Genomic DNA, 19,937 nt, shown 5'->3' with positions numbered 1-19,937 from the left:
GGGGGTGCACTAAGGCATATAAGTGCCTTATCTGCACCTCTAAGAAGCAAGCCCATAAACATGCTATGGGCGGACCTTCGTGTCCCTTCGGCGAGTTAAATAAGAAGAAGCCGTGAGAGTCACACAGCTAAATCTTAACCATTGTGCAGCAGCCCAACAGCTGCTGTGGCAGTCGGTCTCGGAGTCGAGGACAGATGTCGCCCTCTTATCAGACCCGTACAGCATCCCTGCCGGCAACGGCAATTGGGTGTCGGACGGGTCTGGAATGGTGGCAATCTGTACAACGGGAAGGTTCCCGGTTCAAGAGGTAATACACCCCTCCGCCGAGGGTGTGGCGATTGCCAAGATCAATGGTGTGTTCTATTGCAGCTGCTACGCCCCACCAAGGTGGCCAATAGAACAGTTCTACCAGATGATCGACAGGCTCTCGTCGGACCTCGTGGGCCGGAAACCGGTAGTAATAGCGGGAGACTTCAACGCTTGGGCAGTGGAGTGGGGCAGCCGCTGTACAAATAGCAGGGGTCAAGCGCTAATGGAAGCGTTTGCGAAACTCGATACTGTGCTAGCTAATGATGGCTCCGCTAGTACATTCCGTAGAAACGGAGTGGAGGCGTGGATTGATTTGACCTTTGCCAGCCCGAGTCTGGCTCCAGGCATGGAATGGAGGGTAGACGAAGGCTACACCCATAGTGATCATTTAGCAATCCGCTTTAAGATCAACTATGGTGTGCAGCATCCGAGGGCGGGAAATCCCTGTCAGGTAAGCGGGTGGAAGTCCAATCACTTCGACAGCGAAGCTTTCACCGCGGCCCTGGGACTGGAGGCCAACACCGACAGTCTAAGCGGGGATGCGCTGGTAGCTGTTCTATCACGCGCGTGCGACGCCACTATGCCGAGAAAAACACTGCCAAGAAACGGCAGATGCCCGGTATACTGGTGGAGTGCCGAGATTGCAGCTCTACGGTCAGCCTGCCTCAGAGCTAGACGTAGGATGCAAAGAGCTCGCACCGAGGATGCAAGAGAGAACCGCCGTGAAGTGTTTCGAGCTGCGAAATTAGCCCTTAACAAGGCTATTAAAAGCAGCAAGAGAGCGTGTTTCGACAACCTGTGTGAGAGTGCCAACGCGAATCCGTGGGGCGACGCCTACCGGATTGTGATGGCCAAGACCAAAGGGGGCTCCTCACCCCCTGAACGGTCTCCGGACCGGTTGGCAACGATTATCGAAGTACTCTTCCCGTCTCGAGCCACAAGCCCCTGGCCACCTGCACTACGAGACAGTGCGGGCACGGTCGAAATGGTGGCTCCAGTGACGAACGAAGAACTACTCGCAGTGGCTAAATCCCTAGCAATGAACAAAGCTCCAGGGCCGGATGGAGTCCCGAACAACGCTCTCAAGGCAGCGATCATAGCGAACCCGAACATGTTCAGGCTAGCTATGCAGAGATGCCTTGACGAGTGCCGTTTCCCCGATAGATGGAAAAGGCAGAAACTGGTGCTGTTGCCGAAGCCCGGGAAGCCGCCAGGCGACCCATCGGCGTACAGACCAATCTGTCTGATAGACACGACTGGCAAACTGCTTGAGAGGATCATCCTCAACAGGCTCACCCCGTACGCGGAAGGTACGGACGGTCTGTCAAGCAACCAGTTTGGCTTTCGGAAGGGTAAGTCCACAGTGGACGCTCTCAACTCAGTGATAAATACTGCCGAGATAGCGATCCAACGAAAAAGGCGAGGTATTCGATACTGTGCGTTAGTGACACTTGACGTGAAGAATGCATTCAACAGCGCAAGCTGGGATGCCATCGCGCTCTCGTTACACCGGCTTAGCCTACCGGTGGGTCTGTACCGGATCCTGGAAAGTTACTTCCAAAACCGCGTACTGCTATACGAGACCGATGCCGGTCAGAAAAGGGTTCCGATTACCGCCGGAGTCCCGCAGGGCTCGATCCTAGGCCCGGTGCTATGGAACCTCATGTATGACGGGGTTCTGAGACTGAAGTTCCCTCCTGGGGTCAAGATCGTCGGCTTTGCCGACGACGTAACCTCCTGAGGTAGAACTAACCGCAGAACACGCGATTAGCACGGTGGAGGAATGGATGAGCGCGAGAGGCCTGGAGCTCGCTCATCATAAGACGGAGGTAGTTATCGTCAACAACCGCAAGTCGGCACAACATGCAGTTATCCATGTGGGAGAAGTCGCGATCACTTCACAGCGAAGTCTGAAGTCTCTCGGAGTCATTATAGACGACAAGCTGACCTTCGGCAGCCATGTCGACTATACGTGCAAGAGAGCGTCGACTGCTGTTGCGGCACTATCGAGAATGATGTCCAACAGCTCAAAGGTGTGCGCCAGTAGACGTAGGTTACTGGCAGGCGTTGCCGTATCTATCCTCAGGTACGGCGGCCCGTCATGGTCAAGAGCACTGAGGGTAACCAGTTACCTACAGAAACTGGAGAGCACCTACCGCGTGATGTGCCTCAGAGTGATATCTGCCTACCGCACGGTATCACACGATGCATCCTGCGTGATAGCGAGCATGATGCCAGTCGGGCTGGTCATTCGGGAAGATGAGGAGTGCTTTGAGCTACGTGGAAATAGGGGAGCCCGCGAGCGCACCAGGGTGACCTCGGTCGCCAGATGGCAGCGTGAGTGGGACAACTCCTCGAAAGGTAGGTGGACCCACCGGCTGATACCTAGCATATCGAGCTGGGTGGGAAGACCCCATGGGGAAGTTCACTTCCACCTGACACAATTCCTGTCAGGCCATGGCTGTTTCCGTCAGTACCTCCACAGGTTCGGGCACGCGGAGGTCCCAGTCTGCCCGGACTGCCCAGGTGTAGATGAAACTGCCGAACACATACTGTTCGTATGTCATCGGTTCGACGTCGAAAGAAGAGCAATGCTTGACGTCTGTGGCTGGGACACAACCCCGGATACCCTTATCCAGCGGATGTGTCAAACGGTGGAGAAGTGGAACGCAGTCTCGGCTGCTACCATCCAGATTGCCAGTAGGCTACAGGTAATCTGGCGAACCGAGCAACAGACGGCGGGCACGGCTAACTAGTGATTGGTTAGCTGGAGCGAAAAAGGCCAAGCGCAAAATAAGAGAGTGAATGGTCTGTTCATGCCGAGGTAGGTTGGCGCAGCGAATGGCAACCGCGTAAGGGGTAAACCCAGCCACCCCGAAGCAAGACAGAAGAGTGAGTGTATAGGCGTATAAGTGGACTGCCTCATGCCAAGACGGGAGGGTCGTAGCGTAGTATGTTGGAACTAAGCTATCGATGCCTCATGGCGTGGCAGAGGAGTGAAAGGGTGAGCATCCAAGTCAGTCCCACACTGCATGTTAAGGGTGAGCATAAAAGTCAGCCTCACAGGTTGGTAGCAAGCAAGGAATGAAAAAGGTGAGCACAAAAGTCAGCCTCGCATGGTATGTCAGAAGTGGGGCCTAAGAAAAATGTCCCACATGGGATGCCAGAGGGAGTGACAAAGGTACAATAGAGTGGCACGATTGAGAGTGAATCAGGTGATAGGGTGAGCACCCAAGTCAGCCTCACATGTATGGGTAGGGCGAGCACAAAAGTAAGCCTAGCAAGGAATGAGTAAGGTGAGCACACAAGTCAGCCTCGCATGGAACGTAAAAGGTGAGCACAAAAGTCAGCCTCATGTGGGAGTGTTTGAGAGCGAATCAAAGTGTGATTGAGAGAGCACCCAAGTAAGCCTCATACAGGATGTATGATCGCGCGAGTGAGAGTGAATGAGTACACTTAGTACAGCCATCCCCCCAGAAGTAATACCGAGAGGTAGTTCCTGGGAGGAATGATGGCGGAGCCCAATGGAGTTTAGTCGGTATTAATGGCTGGTCACCATTCGAGTCCGACACGCCCCCAGTGCACCCCGTGTGGTAGATTGGACCCTACCGTTAGCACGTGTACTGGGCTAGGACATAAAGGTCTTCTCCATTGTAAAAAAAAAAAAAAAAAAAAACACCGATGGATAGCTCCCCGGCGAAAGAAGTTCTCCCGATACCGATTCATCTTTGGTTTCGCTATATTTCTCTCGGGCCAATGGGTAGGGTAGGGTACCGTGAACGGCCTGGTGATTCCGGGTAGAGCGAGGTGTCCGGTTCGCTGACGCCCCGAGGACCCATAAGTTTGAGAATATGCGTGTGTGTTTGCAATTTAACCGAATTTTTAGTTGATCGGTCCTCCGGTTCCTGTTTTTACGGGTTGAAGAGTGCGGTCACACAGCGAATTCTCATAAAAACACTGGGACGACTTTGTTGCATATTTTTGGTTATATCTTGTGATAGAGTGAATCAATGTTCAATATAAAAACGGTTATATATAGGATAAGAGTTGCACTATAAATATAGAGGAATGTGGCCAATCCGGAGAGATTGCCAGAAATATATTGCGTACACCTCGTATTTTCTAAAGAAATCCATATCTGATTTAGATGTTTTTTCTCTTGAATCATACAGAAATGCTTCAAATGCTTTAACAGACATTGCCGTTTACCTTGTCGGATGTTACGTTACAGGAAACTCCGGTTCCGGTCCGGGTTCCGGAGGACCAGTTCAGATTTAGTGGTCATTTCCGTCATGCGACACATCAAATCCCATTTTCTTGACGAAATAAGACTGATGGAAGAGCAAAGATGCAATTTTGGACACATATGGCCACTTCAACATCTCCGGTTCTGGAGGAACAATTTCGATTTATAGGTAATTTTCATCATGCGGCGCATCAAATCTCACTTCTTCGACGAAACAAGACTAATGGAAGAGCAAACATACATTTTTTTACACATATGGCCATTACAACATCCGTCCCGGAGCTCCGGTGACCGGTGCCGGAGGACCAATTCCGATTTAGACGTCATTTTCATCATGCGACATATCAAATCACACTTCCTCGACGAATTAAGACTGACAGAAGAGCAAAGATGCAACTTTGGAGACACATGGCTATTTCAACAATAGTCCCGGAACTACAGTGTCTGATTCCGAAGGACCAATTCAGATCAAGAGGTCGTATCCATTACGCGGCATATCAAATCACACTTCATCGACGAAATAAGACTTATGAAAGAGCAAAGATGCCATTTTAGATGCATATGGCAATTTCAACATCGGTCCCGGAACTCCGGTGTCCGGTTCAGGAGGACCAATTCAGATTTAGCGGTCATTTCCGTCATGCGACACATCAAATCACACTTTTTCGACGAAATAAGACTAACGGAAGAACAAAGAGGAAATTTTCAGACAGACATGGCCATTTCAACATCAGTTTCGGAACTAACTGGGTATCGGGGGACCATACCGGGTGTCGGGGATCCGAAACTGATATTGAAATAGCCATATGTGTCCATAATTGCGTATTTGCTCTACCAGTAGTCTTATATCGTCGAGAAAGTGTGATTTGGTGTGTCGCATGATGGAAATGACTTCTAAATCTGAACTGGTCCTCCGGAACCGGACACTGAAGTGTCCGGTAACCTAACATACGGCAAGGTAAGCGGCAGTGTCTGTTGAAGCAATTGAAGCATTTCTGTATGATTTCACCCGTTTTCATTCCTAAACATGAAAATCAGATATGGATTTCATTAGAAAATACGAGGTGTGCAGTACTGCTGGTTCTAGTTCGTATTACAACTCCAGTGGCACAACCGGTTCTAGTTAGTATCGGTTGTGTCACTGAAGCCGGAAAACTAACTAGAACCAGCCAGATCTCCGGCTGAACTTTACTGGGTATGTTGGAAACGCTAGAGCAATTATACTTATTGAATTAATTGAAAGTGTTTGTAAAACTTTTCATTCACATGCCTTCAGATTTAGTTCAACTGACGCAATAAATTGGAAGGATATGTATTGAATAATATCTTGGTTTGTTAGAATACGACTGCCATCATGCAGTGTCGTTTATCCGCAGGTATCAATAGCATTGATTTGTAGGTATCTAGAATAAGTATACATCACAAATTGAACGTCATTTCATTGCTTTCGGTTATATTGATTTTGTTGAAAGCGTTGTTTTAATTTCTTCCCGATTTTTTCCGATTATGTATACCATCCAGATGGAAGATTTAACAGGAATTAATAATCAGTTGGAAGATTTTTTTCAAAGCCATACCTCAAAGAAATCCTCAAAAACAGTCAATTTAGAGAACTTTTTTATGGCCACATCAGCTACGAAGGATGCATTTTTATCCCAATCGCACTTATTGGTCAGCTACAGCATGAAGTCATAGTTATCGAAGATCAGTGCAAAGTATTGCTCTGCAATACTCAGCTGATGAGAAACCGAGTGATGAAAGTTTAAAATGCGATTTATCTTACATTTATGAGTTACTAGTATGACATATTCCTCATGGACGTATCCAATTAATTCGATAGCAGATTTTTAAACCAGTTTAAATAATCCAAGACTAGTTCGAGATCTGGAAACGTAGTTACTTTTGACGATAACCCTCCGATCTTGTGCATTAGCTCTCGTTTGTATGCATGGCGAAATCGTCAGTTTTAGATCGCATGAGCCAAGCAGCAAACAAGCACAAAATTTAGTATCAAAAACTATTAAAAATACTAAATTGTCCACTTCTCACTATTTAACAAAAATATATATATTTATGGTAGCATGCTACCGAGCATGCTCAGTAAAATCAACCTTTTGCTTAGCATTCGCTGAGCATTTACTCAAGATTTATCGCTTTATTCATACGGAATTAGATGTTCGAAAAGCAAAAGCTCAAATTGAGAAAGCAACTGTCAAAGTAAAGTTTTATTCATACCAACTTGAGCAAATGCTCAACGCAGCTGCTCGACTGCTCGAATCTTGAAAAGCTGAGCAAATGCTAGTTTTTATTCATACGGCTTATTGACTTATTGTTCATGAATAGATATACCACTTTCTGATCCAGCTTCGGCTTTTCTGCCTCTTTGTGGCAGTTCATCCAAATGATAGTGCTTCCCAAGCTTGTTTATGATGAATTTTACACTTGCGTAATGAATTCCAAAGCACTTCACAATTCTTCGCATAATTGTACTCTTTTCACATAGACATGTATCCAAAGCATTAATTTTCACTTTATTTACAACAGAAACAAAAAAATTAGAAAGATGACAAACAAACGCACAGCATACTGTGATGAGCACATTCAAAACCATCACAAATACGTGCGTACTTCGCACATGTTTGTGGATAGCTTATTTTCGATACAGTTTACGATGCAGTCCAGAGATGCCAGATTTGCAGACAAGACTGCAAATTCGCAGACTTTTAATTTAAGCTGCAGATTTATTCGATGACGCAGATATTTGCAGATTTTTTAGTTTGGTTGCAGATATTTACAGGTTTTTGAATGTAAAGGCTTTTGATTACACTAGCTTTCCTGACATTTTTGTTCTTATTATTGCAGACATTTGAAAAAAGTACCTGGCATCTCTGACGCAGTCCGTAGTACCGATTGTACGAAACGGTTACATCGAACGCCTGATTAAACCGTTCCCAAGATGTTGACATTATTTTGAAAGAGAAAATTGAACGCAGCAACATAATGTAATCAAAGTTTTTTTTTGCTGAAGAGCAAGATGAAGCAAACGAATATAAAAGGGTCAATGCTGAAAGCATCATTTCTTGCAATTTCTAACGTCCCCTCTCGGCATGTTTCAGGATTTTTAAAGACCCGTACATTTTTACCAAGCACTAAACTGCCGTTATACGCATAATTGTCCCATGTACATAGGAAATCCCGTAGAACATGGGACAAATATGCGTATAACGGCAGTAAATAGCACAGCCATCGCAGACCCTTTTTTTTAGAAGTGTCGTTCATGGTAGGTATGCTGCAAAGAGTAAATCGTTGTATGCCGGTCGACATTTCGTTGCTTACTATCGGGCACGAAAAAAACGTCATTGGACAAACTATTGGCGGCAATGGACGAACCCCTCCCCATCCTCCAAATTGAAAACCAATAACGTAAATTGCAATCAATGAGGCTTTTTCTTTCGTTCTGGGCTATAAAAAGCAACGAGATGGTCTGCGGCTTTGATTACTTTGGAATTGAGCCCACTTTGGTGGAACTGTCCACAGACGACCGCTTTCTGATGAATTGAAATGGGCCCTAAGGCGTGATGGGACTTTCATTGGCTTCTGTCTGGTGGCAGGAAAAAAAAGATTCGTACATGCCAATGAAATGGTTTTTGTTGTTCTGTTGGGACACATCGCAAATGAAATACAATTATGCAAATAAGCGGTTCCAGTTGCTTTGACGACGATAAGGTAAAGATTTGCAAATCAAATCCGGAGATTGAATACAGCTCGGGGAAACAGATATTAGGAAATTATGCCACATTAGCATATCGGCAAGCTGTCTTAGTTTTTGAACCACCTCGCTTTTGCTAGAAGCATTCTAGAATGAAAATAGCTACTTCCATTCGATTACTAAGAGACTTTTATTAAAAACCAGTCCAGAAGCCGAGTGCTTGCAGCGCCTACACGTCAGAAAAGGGAACAATATAGTAAGCTGAGGGCAGCCGAGAAAAAACTTCAGCGGTATAAGAAATGTGCGCACGATGGATTTTTTTGAGGCAGAGGAAAGCTTTGCTAGAAACAATGTGCGACAAAACAATTAGCATCATGAGAAGGAAAAGTAGCCGACGCCGGTCATGATTAACGATCGGGACACGGGAATTTGTCGACAGCAGTAGCTGCTAGTTGGAAGGAGCACTTTGAGTTGTTGTTGAACGGACAAACGAGTAGAGAAGGCACAAACCGAATAAGATAATGGACAAGCTGTGGATCGCCCCAAGCTAGCCAAAGTACCCAAAGCTATGCAAGAGTTGCAAAACGGCAAGGCCGAACGAGACGGACGAAATCTCAGCCGAACTTTTGAAAGTCGGGAGTGATAGGCTTTACAAAACAATCCACTTCGTTATCGGGATGATCACGGGTGGAAGAAGAATTATTTTGGTTGCATGGCCTGCTAGGGCCACCAACTCGAATGTACTAACTATCTAGGCATAATGATTGCCAATATACCCTACAATGAATTATATTGTGTTCTGTTTAGCAAAATGGGTCAGTCGGCTGAATCCTTTATCGGCAAATATCAAAGCCTCCTTTTCCGGTTGCATATCGGGCATTCGACACAAAATTCGCCACTTCAAATTTCTTTTACGAAATATTTTTTTTCGGTGTAGCTGTGACAAATATTTGACATGTTTTTGCATTTTAACGACATTGAATTAGCTAGAGATTACTGCTAAACCGGCCTAGAGGCCGTGTGGCATCTGGCGGGTTGAAGTATCTCAGCCAAGAATTGATCCACTGGGTTTCAGATCCCATGTCGTAAGAACCGACTGAAAACAGAAGTCCTCGAGTCGACGTGTTTCTCCAAGCCGAGTACTGAATGGCTGGTACCTGGTATGATTAAAATATGGCAGTCACGCACGGAGTGTCGTGAGTATTGTCCTTGCTGTGTTAAGTGAATCTCTTACACAGTGGAGTTTGTTTCTTCGCAAATCGTATCATTAATGCCCACTTTGGGGTTCACTATAGACGATTATAAGCCAACGTGTTTGTATCTTCTAGTGCCTGTACAATAAGTGCAGGTGATGAAATGTGCAATGCTCTGATCGACCATGGTTCGAGTAGCCCAAAATAATCTTCAGCATAGACGTACAGCAACTATGAATTTAGCTTTCATAGGTTCAAGAACCGTATTTCCATGAAGGATACTTCTATGTTGGAAAGCTACTTAACCCTGTCTTCGTGGCTTACAACAAAATGGCGTGACAAATCCACGCTGAATGCCTCGTGCATGCAAACTTGTGAATAGTGTTATCGACGCATATCTTTTATCCGACCTCAAACTGATATTTGTGCTGTCACAGTCAATGTGACTGTTGATAAGATAAACAGGAAATATGTCTATTGTTCGGCATCTTCGCTGCATAACGAATCATCTTCTGATGATTTCGAAAGGGTTGTATCATACTGTGGCAGAAATGGGTTTCCACTCATAATCGGCAGTGATGTAAATACCCACAACATAATTTGAGACCCCGAATTGATGGACTGGTTAAGTAGCACAAATTTGAGTATACTTGATGTAGCAAATCACTCAAAATTTGCACGATCTGGCAGAGAAGAGGTGTTAGATGTAACTCTCTGCTCTGACTGTATTACGCATGAGTTGGCAAACTGGATGGTACCCAACGAGCTCGAACCGTCGTTATCTGATCATAAGTACATCGTCATTGATCATTTGAACGCCTAGAACCTCTTGCGGTTTTACTGCGTGAAAATTCAATTTTGAATAAGTGGTAGAAAAATTGGATTTAATTGTGTGCACTTTGCTAGATTGTAAATTACCACTCTTTTTGATGAAACCGTTGAAGCGTGTAGATCCTTTTTGGATTTTCGGGTAATCGAAAATTGAGTCACTTTCCACATAAACAGGTGTGAATACTGGTTGTTCGGGGGAAACTTCAACTATGCTTCAGTTCATTGCATAAAGTTTTCGAGTCTCAATACTTATCGAATGCAAGCAAGGTTGGAGAAAGGTCACTTTTCGATTAAGCTGAAGGATGATCTGTAAAAAGATCTTCACGGGTGTCTCCTTTTAATCCCTCCTAACTCATTCATCCCCAGTTCCAGTGACTTTGGCTAGGTATGGTATTGTTTGGTGCTCTCCGGATAACGAACAAAACTGTACCTGGTTGAAATAGAAATTGGAGGAGATAAGTGAGAAGGCAGGTTATTTCCTTTTTATTGTTGAACGATATAGCCTTCACTAGAATACGGTATTCCTTTTCATTCCGTGGAATACCAAGGAATATTTGAAGAGTACTGATGTTTTGATGTGGTTAGAGTTCCATAATCCTGGTTCGTGTGGCAGTTTGCTGGGAAGTTCTGAGAACCAAGTCGCTTACTGAGAAAATACAGCAGTATTTTTGCAGTATCGACGACCGTTCTCTGGAATTTCTAGCGTAAAAGGGTTATAAACTGAGCTATAGCTTTCAAATGTCACGACGATAGTTTATAAACCTATATCGGTTTAAGCCGAATTGGAATGACAATATGTCTTCGGAGACGTTGTCATTCTTTTATCTTAATATCCTCTCGGGGGTGTTGATGGATCCGCAAATCGAGATGTTTTTATTCCCTTGGGGATGAAACATACTCCCTTATTGTTTATATCAATATCAATTCTTCAAAAGGGCTAATGAGATTTTTATAAACAAACTTATTTCGCTCATTACTCCGCTGTCGAGTAGAATTTCATGAAAGATACACATGAATCAACATCTTTACCCTTGGGAGAATCAATTTCAAATGTCTTCTAGGTTGAAAATATAACAAATTAAGAGAAATCAGCAAAACAAAAGTTTGTTTACAAATCTAATTAGCCCTATTCTAATGTTGATATGGATATTCTCTGTGTCTGACTTAATACCTTTTAGTGGCAATCATACGCGGCTTTTCTTTCGTCGGTTCTTACAGTAATGAGGGGCATGTTGGCGGACTTGAGTTCTATTTTATTCGTTTTATTCATTTCAATCATTTTCCCGGTTCACACATTTTATTCAGTTTCTTTCTTTTATTATTATTACGAATACTGCAGGGCTTTAGTGTGATCTTATGGCGCCCTTGGCGGGGTCTTAGTTTTTCGCCCCCTGTGGTGTGTACTTTGCCTGTCTTTTTCAGTGCGACTTTCGAACAATAATTTAGTGTGTACATGTGAATGACTGACTTATTTTATGATTTTTCCTCTCTCAGTTTATAAAGCAGATCAAGATTTCAACACTTTCCTAATTCTGTCGCATTTGGCGGTGACCTACACTGCAAACGGCATGATACGGGTTTACGCAGGTAAAATGCATGTTGCGACATTTGTCAACGCTAGCAGCATTGTCAGCATTGCCGCGGTTACTATGAAGTTATGTGTTTCCGATCATGAGACATGTTGGTAGACTTGAACGTTTGTAGTAACACTGCCTAAGCACGACTCCTGCCCGCAGAAGACAAGAGATTAGTCCATAAGATTTCAAGCCCGTTTCTAATGGCCCTGCCACTTTCAGTTTTCCGATCTGAATATTTCACATCCTAGCTCTCACTTGAGTACTACGGTTTTACAATTTTCAAAACTTTCCCTACTTAGTAATCTCTACCTAATTAAATTTCGTTAAAAAGTAAGAAACATACCTGATCTTCTTCTGATAAAGGCTTTTAAAAATTCTTCACAAAAGGAAAAAGTGTTTTAAGGACTACCGCGTTTATATGCCCGCTCATAAAGTTGAGATCGACGGCGTGTTCACCGATTCGAGTTTATTTTTCGGGGCTAGGCCCCTGCTCCAGTGGGTGAATGGCAATCGCACAGAACGAGGAAAAATTATGTTTCCCATCACACTCATATCGGGTGACCTTGAGCGCAACTGTTTTGCATTTATTTACCTGTTTTTTGAAAATGATCGGCTACCTTTTCGGTTGCTTTCACCGCGCGTCATGCATTGCACAAAGTAAATGAAATGGGTCATTGTGGCAATAAGACAATTTCGCTGAAAATCATGCGTATGACTCTTGCATTGGGAAAGCTGTAATGTGTGTCTATTGTGGGGAGAGTCCACATGCCAGCCCCCGAGGAATCTAAGGCGTTCGCTTGAAAGACGCTCTAAGCACTCTAAGGTAGAAATACCAAAAAGAGCTACCCCACTCACCACGACAAACCATGGCTCAGGAAGAGTGGTTTTTTTTTATTCTGCAGATCCTCATGAAGGGACATCTTTTACTGCTGCTAAAATCTTTAAGCAGCTGATTCCTCGGAAAAGGTTCAAATAAACAGCTCTTGGTCTTATACATTTGAGATCAAACAAGGAGTTTCCATCGCTTCTAAGAACACCCAAAATCTCAAGTGATTGAACTTAGTGCAAGACTGAACTCCGGCAACTTTGATATACTGTGGAGCTTCTCTGGGTACCGAGATGACTTCAGTTAACACGTTATGGCAAGGGGTTGTAGTCTCGATGATAATTCACGTTCTTCGCTTCAATATTAAGGAGATGAGATTCTTTGTTGTCCACGACGACATATCTGTCCACTCGTGGTTCTATGAAACTAAGAAAAAGTGCGATACATTTTGCAATAATTTGTGCTGTTTTTTTTAAATTAAAGTCTTTGGGTGGCGAATAACTCAAACACATTCGTTATTATTTTTTCTATACAGTTTACATTTGAGACTAACACCATTTGTTGTGAACAAATCTGATCGGGACTGACAGGGCATAGTGTAGTCTCCTGGCGTCTTTGATGGATCCTCAATTCTGCGCCCTTTTGGTGTTTACATTGACTTACTTTTTCATATCGAGTTTCGTACAAAAAATTAGTACGTACCTGGTACACTTACCCTGACTTATTATTTGACTTATCATCACTTATTTTATATACCAGGTTAAGATTTCAGCGCCCCTTCAAGTGGTGACACACAATGGTCGGAAACGCCAAAAACGTGAACTTAATCCAGTAGAGGAGAAACCATCGAATATATTCAACTTTTTATACTGACAAGGTAGAAAGTTGGTGTCTTCAACAAAGTTTTAGAAATGAGAAAAAAAATAAACGAGCAGTTTTTCAGCAAATTTCTTCATAGCGAACTTTTCTAAAAATTTGTCGGAGAGACCAACTTTCTTCTCCTCAGTACAAAAAGATGCTTTTTTAGTTCGATCATAGAAAGCCATGCCTAATTTTATTTTTTATCGAATTTTGGGAAATATTCATACGAACAATTTCTCCAAAGACATCCTGTGAATATATTCGATGGTTTATTGAATTAAGTCCATGATATACCACCAAATAATTTTCGATTTATTCAAAACACGAAAATGTTAAATTAAAAATGGCGGATCCAATATGGTGACTGTGGTAGTTTGACGATAAAAACGCTGATGTAAGAAGCAATAATTTAAATTTTTATTTAAGTTTGTGATCAATGAAGGTAACAAGAGTGTGCAGAACGTCTTCTCATATAGAAATCGGCGAAGCAAAGCTGAGCGTCATCGATTTTTGTAATTATAATATCAGAATCGAAATCGGTGACCCAAAAAAAACCCGTGAATCGAGTTTTATACCGACTGTAATAAAATTTGCCAATTTCGTAAAAATGGTTCCCATTTTGTAGGCGCCATTTTGAATTTTCGAATTCCGACATCAGAATCGTAATCAGTGACCCCAAAAACTCTCGTAAATCGAGTTTTATGCTCATTGTAACAAAATTAGCAAATTTCGTAAAAATTTGTCGCTATAGTGTAGCCACCATTTTTAATTATCAAATTCTTTTATTAGAATCGTAATCAGCAACTTAAAAAACCACATAATCTATTTTTATGCCAGTTGAGAATTTATCTCTGTCTCTCAGAACCTTTTATAAACCAACATAATAGTTAACTCCATTTTTGCATATTTCGAAAAAATTGACCTATGAAAAATTCTGCAAAAAATCTATTATTTAATTCAATGTTTGAGATACTTGCAAACAATATTTTAGATCTTAAGGACTTTTGGTTTAGAGACAGCGGAATTTATTGTAAAAACGCTTTTAATCCACCTAACAGTGTGATGAGACATTTCTTATAACTCTTATCACTCTCTTCGGATATTATATCGTTTGATAACATTTAGAACTTGATGCTTCGCGATGTTTTTGATAACACATACTACATGGGAAAGTGGCAGGACTCAGAGAATCGCTCAAATCAGCATAGGACAACATCAGTGCTAGAAATCTCAAATCAAATCAATGGGAAGCGAAAAAATGGCCCATAAAATAGACATAGCTACGAATTATTGTTAATGCTCTGTTAATAAAATATCTAAATTGTGGTGGGAAAACTGAATTTTCCTAAAGGGGTTATATATTGTACTGAGCCAAAAAAATCGCATTTTTTTAATCGATTTGAAGTTTATACTTTACTCAAATCACCAACGCGACTGAGAACTAAGAAATCAAGGCTTTTTCTTGAAAAGGGCGATACTAGCAGTGACACCATTCAAAGAAAATCAACAGTGAATATTTCCAGACTTTTATTTCCTATTTAAGAACTATTGTGTTTTTTACATCCTAGATTGCATGATTCAGTGATCGAAACCCAAAACTTCATAAAGTATTTGAAATTATAAAATTAAAATTTGTTTTTGCTATTGAAATTTACAAAATGATGGTATCGCCCCTTTGGCGATTGTTTACTTTTTCGGTCCCACCTATCAGCATTGAAGTATCGTTCTTACGTTTTTTTACAATAACTACCGTTATACACCACCGATTTCGTCCGGGTTTTTTTTCAATAGCGATCATTGTTACTATTTACAGCTGGTATCAGCTTAATAATCCTAAAAAAATACGAAAATGACAGTTTCGCTTATAAACTGCTAGCAAAAAAAGTATCGCCCTGTTTGTTTGCATGGAGCGTGGAGGGCGAAACTTTAAATAAACAAACAAAAATACAGTTTCGCCCGTTGTATTTTTTGCTGTAGTTTAAGAAAGCTATATCGTAGAATCAAAATTTTAGGTTAATTGGTTGCGTTTCAAAGCCCTCATTCGCATGTATGAAAAAAGCCTTATGTTTACATTTGTAAGTATCGCTATTTTCACAAAAAAGGGTTGAAATGAAATCGCAGCTCCGGATATCACGCTATCTCTGAAGTGCATGCGTGCATAGTTCCAAATTTTACTTCGACATCGACTTTTTCTAAAGGTGACTTCCCAGTAGTATCCTTGATTTGAATTATTATCGCTAATCCTAATGCCAAAGAACAAATAAAAACCTCTCGAAAACGAACCGTTTGGGAAAATCATCATCATTACTGGAATTTTCATTTTCACGAAACTTTTCGATAACCTTCCGTCACTTGCGTTAATGCACTGGGTGCACAATGCTCTGAAAATCTAGCGAAATCGTCTTAGGGCACCAGCGGGTCTAATTCAGAGCTATCTGCGCAGCGAGTAAAGTAAAGAATACCAAAAATTAATTTCTATTCCATAATTTTCAGTTCAGCAATTCGAGAGATCGTGCTCACCGCAAGCCATGAAAAATAGACTACGTTGTGAAGCGATGGTTACTATTTATTAAAAAATCACGGTTAAATATAAAATAAAATTTCAAATAGTTTATAATTTTCACAAACTTATTAAGAAAAATTGTTTAATAATCTTTCGTAATATTGTGTAAGAAAAAAGCTGAAAATTTCAGTATTTTCTCTATCTGCAACATATTAACCCTTAAGTATACCAATTAATTGGTATACGAATTGGAATAGGTTCGCCAAATTTTGGAAGAAGTTTTAAAAAAAACCCCTTGAAAATTACCTAAAAATTGTTGTAGTTCGATACAATAAAAAATCCCCAAAAATGAAATGTACCTATTAATGTGAAACACAGTGAATAATACATACAATAATTTTTATCAGTCTCATGGCGTATTTTAGGCTGACAAAATGGGGACATTGACTAAAGCGGGCATTTTTTTTTTCTTTATAATAAACTAAAGCTGTTAAAATATTCTTCCCGTCCCTTGATGTAGTCTGATAACTATTTCTGATTATGATGAACTTTTTATTTTTACATATTTCCATCTTCATGATAAGGAAAACATGCTCAAGAAAGGATTTATTCGAATTCAGTCTTGTTCGTCTCCTAGAGCCCATCAAACATATGTTCATATTTGGCTGATAAAATCAGGGTTGCAATGTATTATAATAGATATTCAGCATTCGAAGAAGTTTCTTGTGAACGAGTGTAGAACGACTTTGTTTCTACTTACTTGAAGTCAGCGGCGTAGCCAGAAATTCGGTTTGGTGGGGGTTTGGTGAAAATCGATCATACTGTCCAAACGGCATAATTCCGAAACCGTAATTTTTGAAGTTTTAAAATTATGCAGAATTAATTTTTCAGAAAATAGTAACAGAGTTCGTGTCTAGCGAATTTGTTGAGACTTTATTGTAGTCATGAATATTAACCTGAGAAAAATCACCATAAATACTTCTTGGACGATATACCGTCAAAATTATTTTATCAAATGATGCGCTGTTTAACGTTTGTAAAACTCATCGAAGATACTAAACCTCCGAAGTTGGCGGTTTCAAAATGATGCTATCTTGACCTTAAATTACTGATTTTAAACATTTGACCTATACATATAATTGGTCATACAACAAAAATCAAATGCTCATCAAAATCGATCAGAACCTGCTAGAGTCGAATGGAAATCGTCATTTTTCATAAATTTCTCTCTACATTCGGAAAGTGTTATCCTCGTTATTAATCATATTACGTTTTCGTCTCAACTCGGCGCATTCCCAAAAAAACCTGTCTTAATCCACCTAGTGGTGCAATTGTGCTTGTCTCATTTGTCCAGACTAAGATTCCATGGCTGGTTATGTTCAATACAATGGTGGAAATGAATATTACATGTTCAGTACGATTTGCACATACATACAATGGATCGACAGCCACGATCTTGAGATACTATGTGACACTGAAACATCGCTTGAAACCAGCGGCGGATCATGGAGAAAGGTCCGGGAGGTCCAGATCCGGCCGAAAATTTTCAACTTGTTAAGAAATTTTAAACTAGTTTTAATTTTAAAGTAGCAACCCCTCACTGCATACTCCCTCCGGGCCGGTATTGACGATTTTTAGAGTGATTGCATAACCTTTCTATATGAGAAAGACAAAAATGTACCAAAGTCCAAAAAAAGTCAATTTTTGTCAAACATCTCAATGTTTCATGCATTTTAAAGTCATTTGGCATCAAAAATACAAATTTGATTTTGAAAATTTTTCATTTCAGTTTATATGGGAATTTGCTGTGTGATTGCACTCTTCAACTCGTAACTCCGGAACCGGAAGTCCAATCAATAAAAAATTCAATAGCAGCCGATGGGAAGGTTGTTCATTTGAGACTAACTTTGTGCAAATCGATCCAGCCATCTCTGAGAAACAGAGGTCACATTTTTTTCACATACACACATACATACACACACAGACATTTTCCGATCTCGACGAACTCAGTCGATTGGCATATGACACTCGGCCCTCCGGGTCTGGATTAGATTGACGAATTTTAGAGTGAATGAGAAAGGCAAGAACATTTTTAGCAAATGTTGAAAGTTATGCATTTTTTTGGTGCGCAGTACTATGTTTCATAGACATTAAATCAATTTTAACTTCGCTTCCAATTAAATAAAGACCCTTATTACAGTACATCTCTACAAAAACGAGATCAATTTGAAAATAAATCTGAGGACTATGATTGATTGCAGAACTCTGTAATTTTCTATTGGAATGTTTTCAGGCAGGAATTTGATATTGATGCTATTAGACAACTGTGAAATCAAGATCAGTTACATATCAGGACCCCATTTCGACAATTTATCAAAAGTCCTCATGATGTTTACAACAACAGGCTATCAATCTACGGATCAGATAATTGTTATTGTAATATTGAATTAAATCAGTCTGCATCAATAAATTTTCAACTTCAATCCAATATTTTTTTTGGGTGTGGTGGGGGGGAGGGTGGGGAGCGTTGTATGGTGTTAAACCCCAAAACCTTCTCTGGGCTACGCCATTGCTTGGAGTTATTTATTTCGCTTTTCATTTTCCGATATGTTTCAGATCGATCCGATGGTCATTAGTTAGAAAAATTGCAGTCAGAAGGTTCGCACAAATGAACATTTTTGCACTGATAAGTTATCAAGTTCCTTCCAGACAACTTGGAAATGTTCGGTGATTATTTCTAGCGGTTGTAGATAGAAAAATGAAATACAAAATTCGATTTGTCGAAATAATGTTTGGCTTATTTCAATGGATTATTTCTATATTGAACAATAAATAGGCGACAAAGAGTAATCCACAAACAACAAGCCATAACTTTTAAAGTATTCAAAATAGATATTTAAAGTCTTCAGTAAAGTTATTTGCAAAAGTAGGAGCTACAAATTTGTAGAAGGCATCATTTCGATATAATCACTTCCAAGAAAATTTGTGAAAATATCTCACTCATAGGGGTATCAATCAGCAAAAGCACAATACCAAAAGAAAGGGCATATTTCCTCCATTAAATTCTCCGAAGATACTATTGACCTAAAATAAGCCGTTTTGGCGTTAATAATAGATTACATGTTTTTGGTCATATTTCTGGCAATGGGAAATGATAAAAATCTTTCGTCCGCATTCAATGTTAAATATCTCTTTTGATAATAGTCCGATTTCAACAATCTATAGCTTGTTCGAAAGGTATTCGTTAAAGCTGTCTAAAAACATATAAATTGTAAATTGTCAATTTCGGTAGATAATTTAAAAAAACTGCAAAAAACGCCATTTTTACACATTCAAACATTCATATCTTGGAAACTAAACATCAGAATCAAAAACAAATTAATAGCGTTCATACTATTTTTTAGTTCTTTCATTTAAAATTGGTTTGGATAAGATCGGTTCAGCCATTGCTGAGAAACACGAATGAGAATTTGTCCGTTACATACACACACACACACACACAGACATTGTCCCAAATCGTCGAGCTGAGTCGATTGGTATATAAGACTCGGCCCTCCGGGCCTCGGAAAAAATCTTGAAAGTTTGAGCGAATTCTATACATTTCTTTTATAAGAAATGTAAAACTTGTTTTAATCCACCTAGTGATGTAATAGTGCCTTTCTCATTTCTCCAAACTATGGTTCACTGGCTGGTTATGTTCGGAAATTGGAAATATCTAGTACATTCTGAGTAAACTTTGCACCTACACACAATGGCTCGCAAGTCACGAACCTGATGAGCTACGTGTAGATGGTGAAATACTCGAAACAAAAAAAATATCATTCTTAACCTTCCGGAAGTCGCGCTAGTGCACTGAGTGCACGCTGCTCTGAAAATCTAGCG

Source organism: Topomyia yanbarensis, chromosome 2, assembly GCF_030247195.1.
Source record: "Topomyia yanbarensis strain Yona2022 chromosome 2, ASM3024719v1, whole genome shotgun sequence".
Taxonomy (NCBI): Eukaryota; Metazoa; Arthropoda; class Insecta; order Diptera; family Culicidae; genus Topomyia; species Topomyia yanbarensis.
This window is presented reverse-complemented; position numbering follows the sequence as displayed.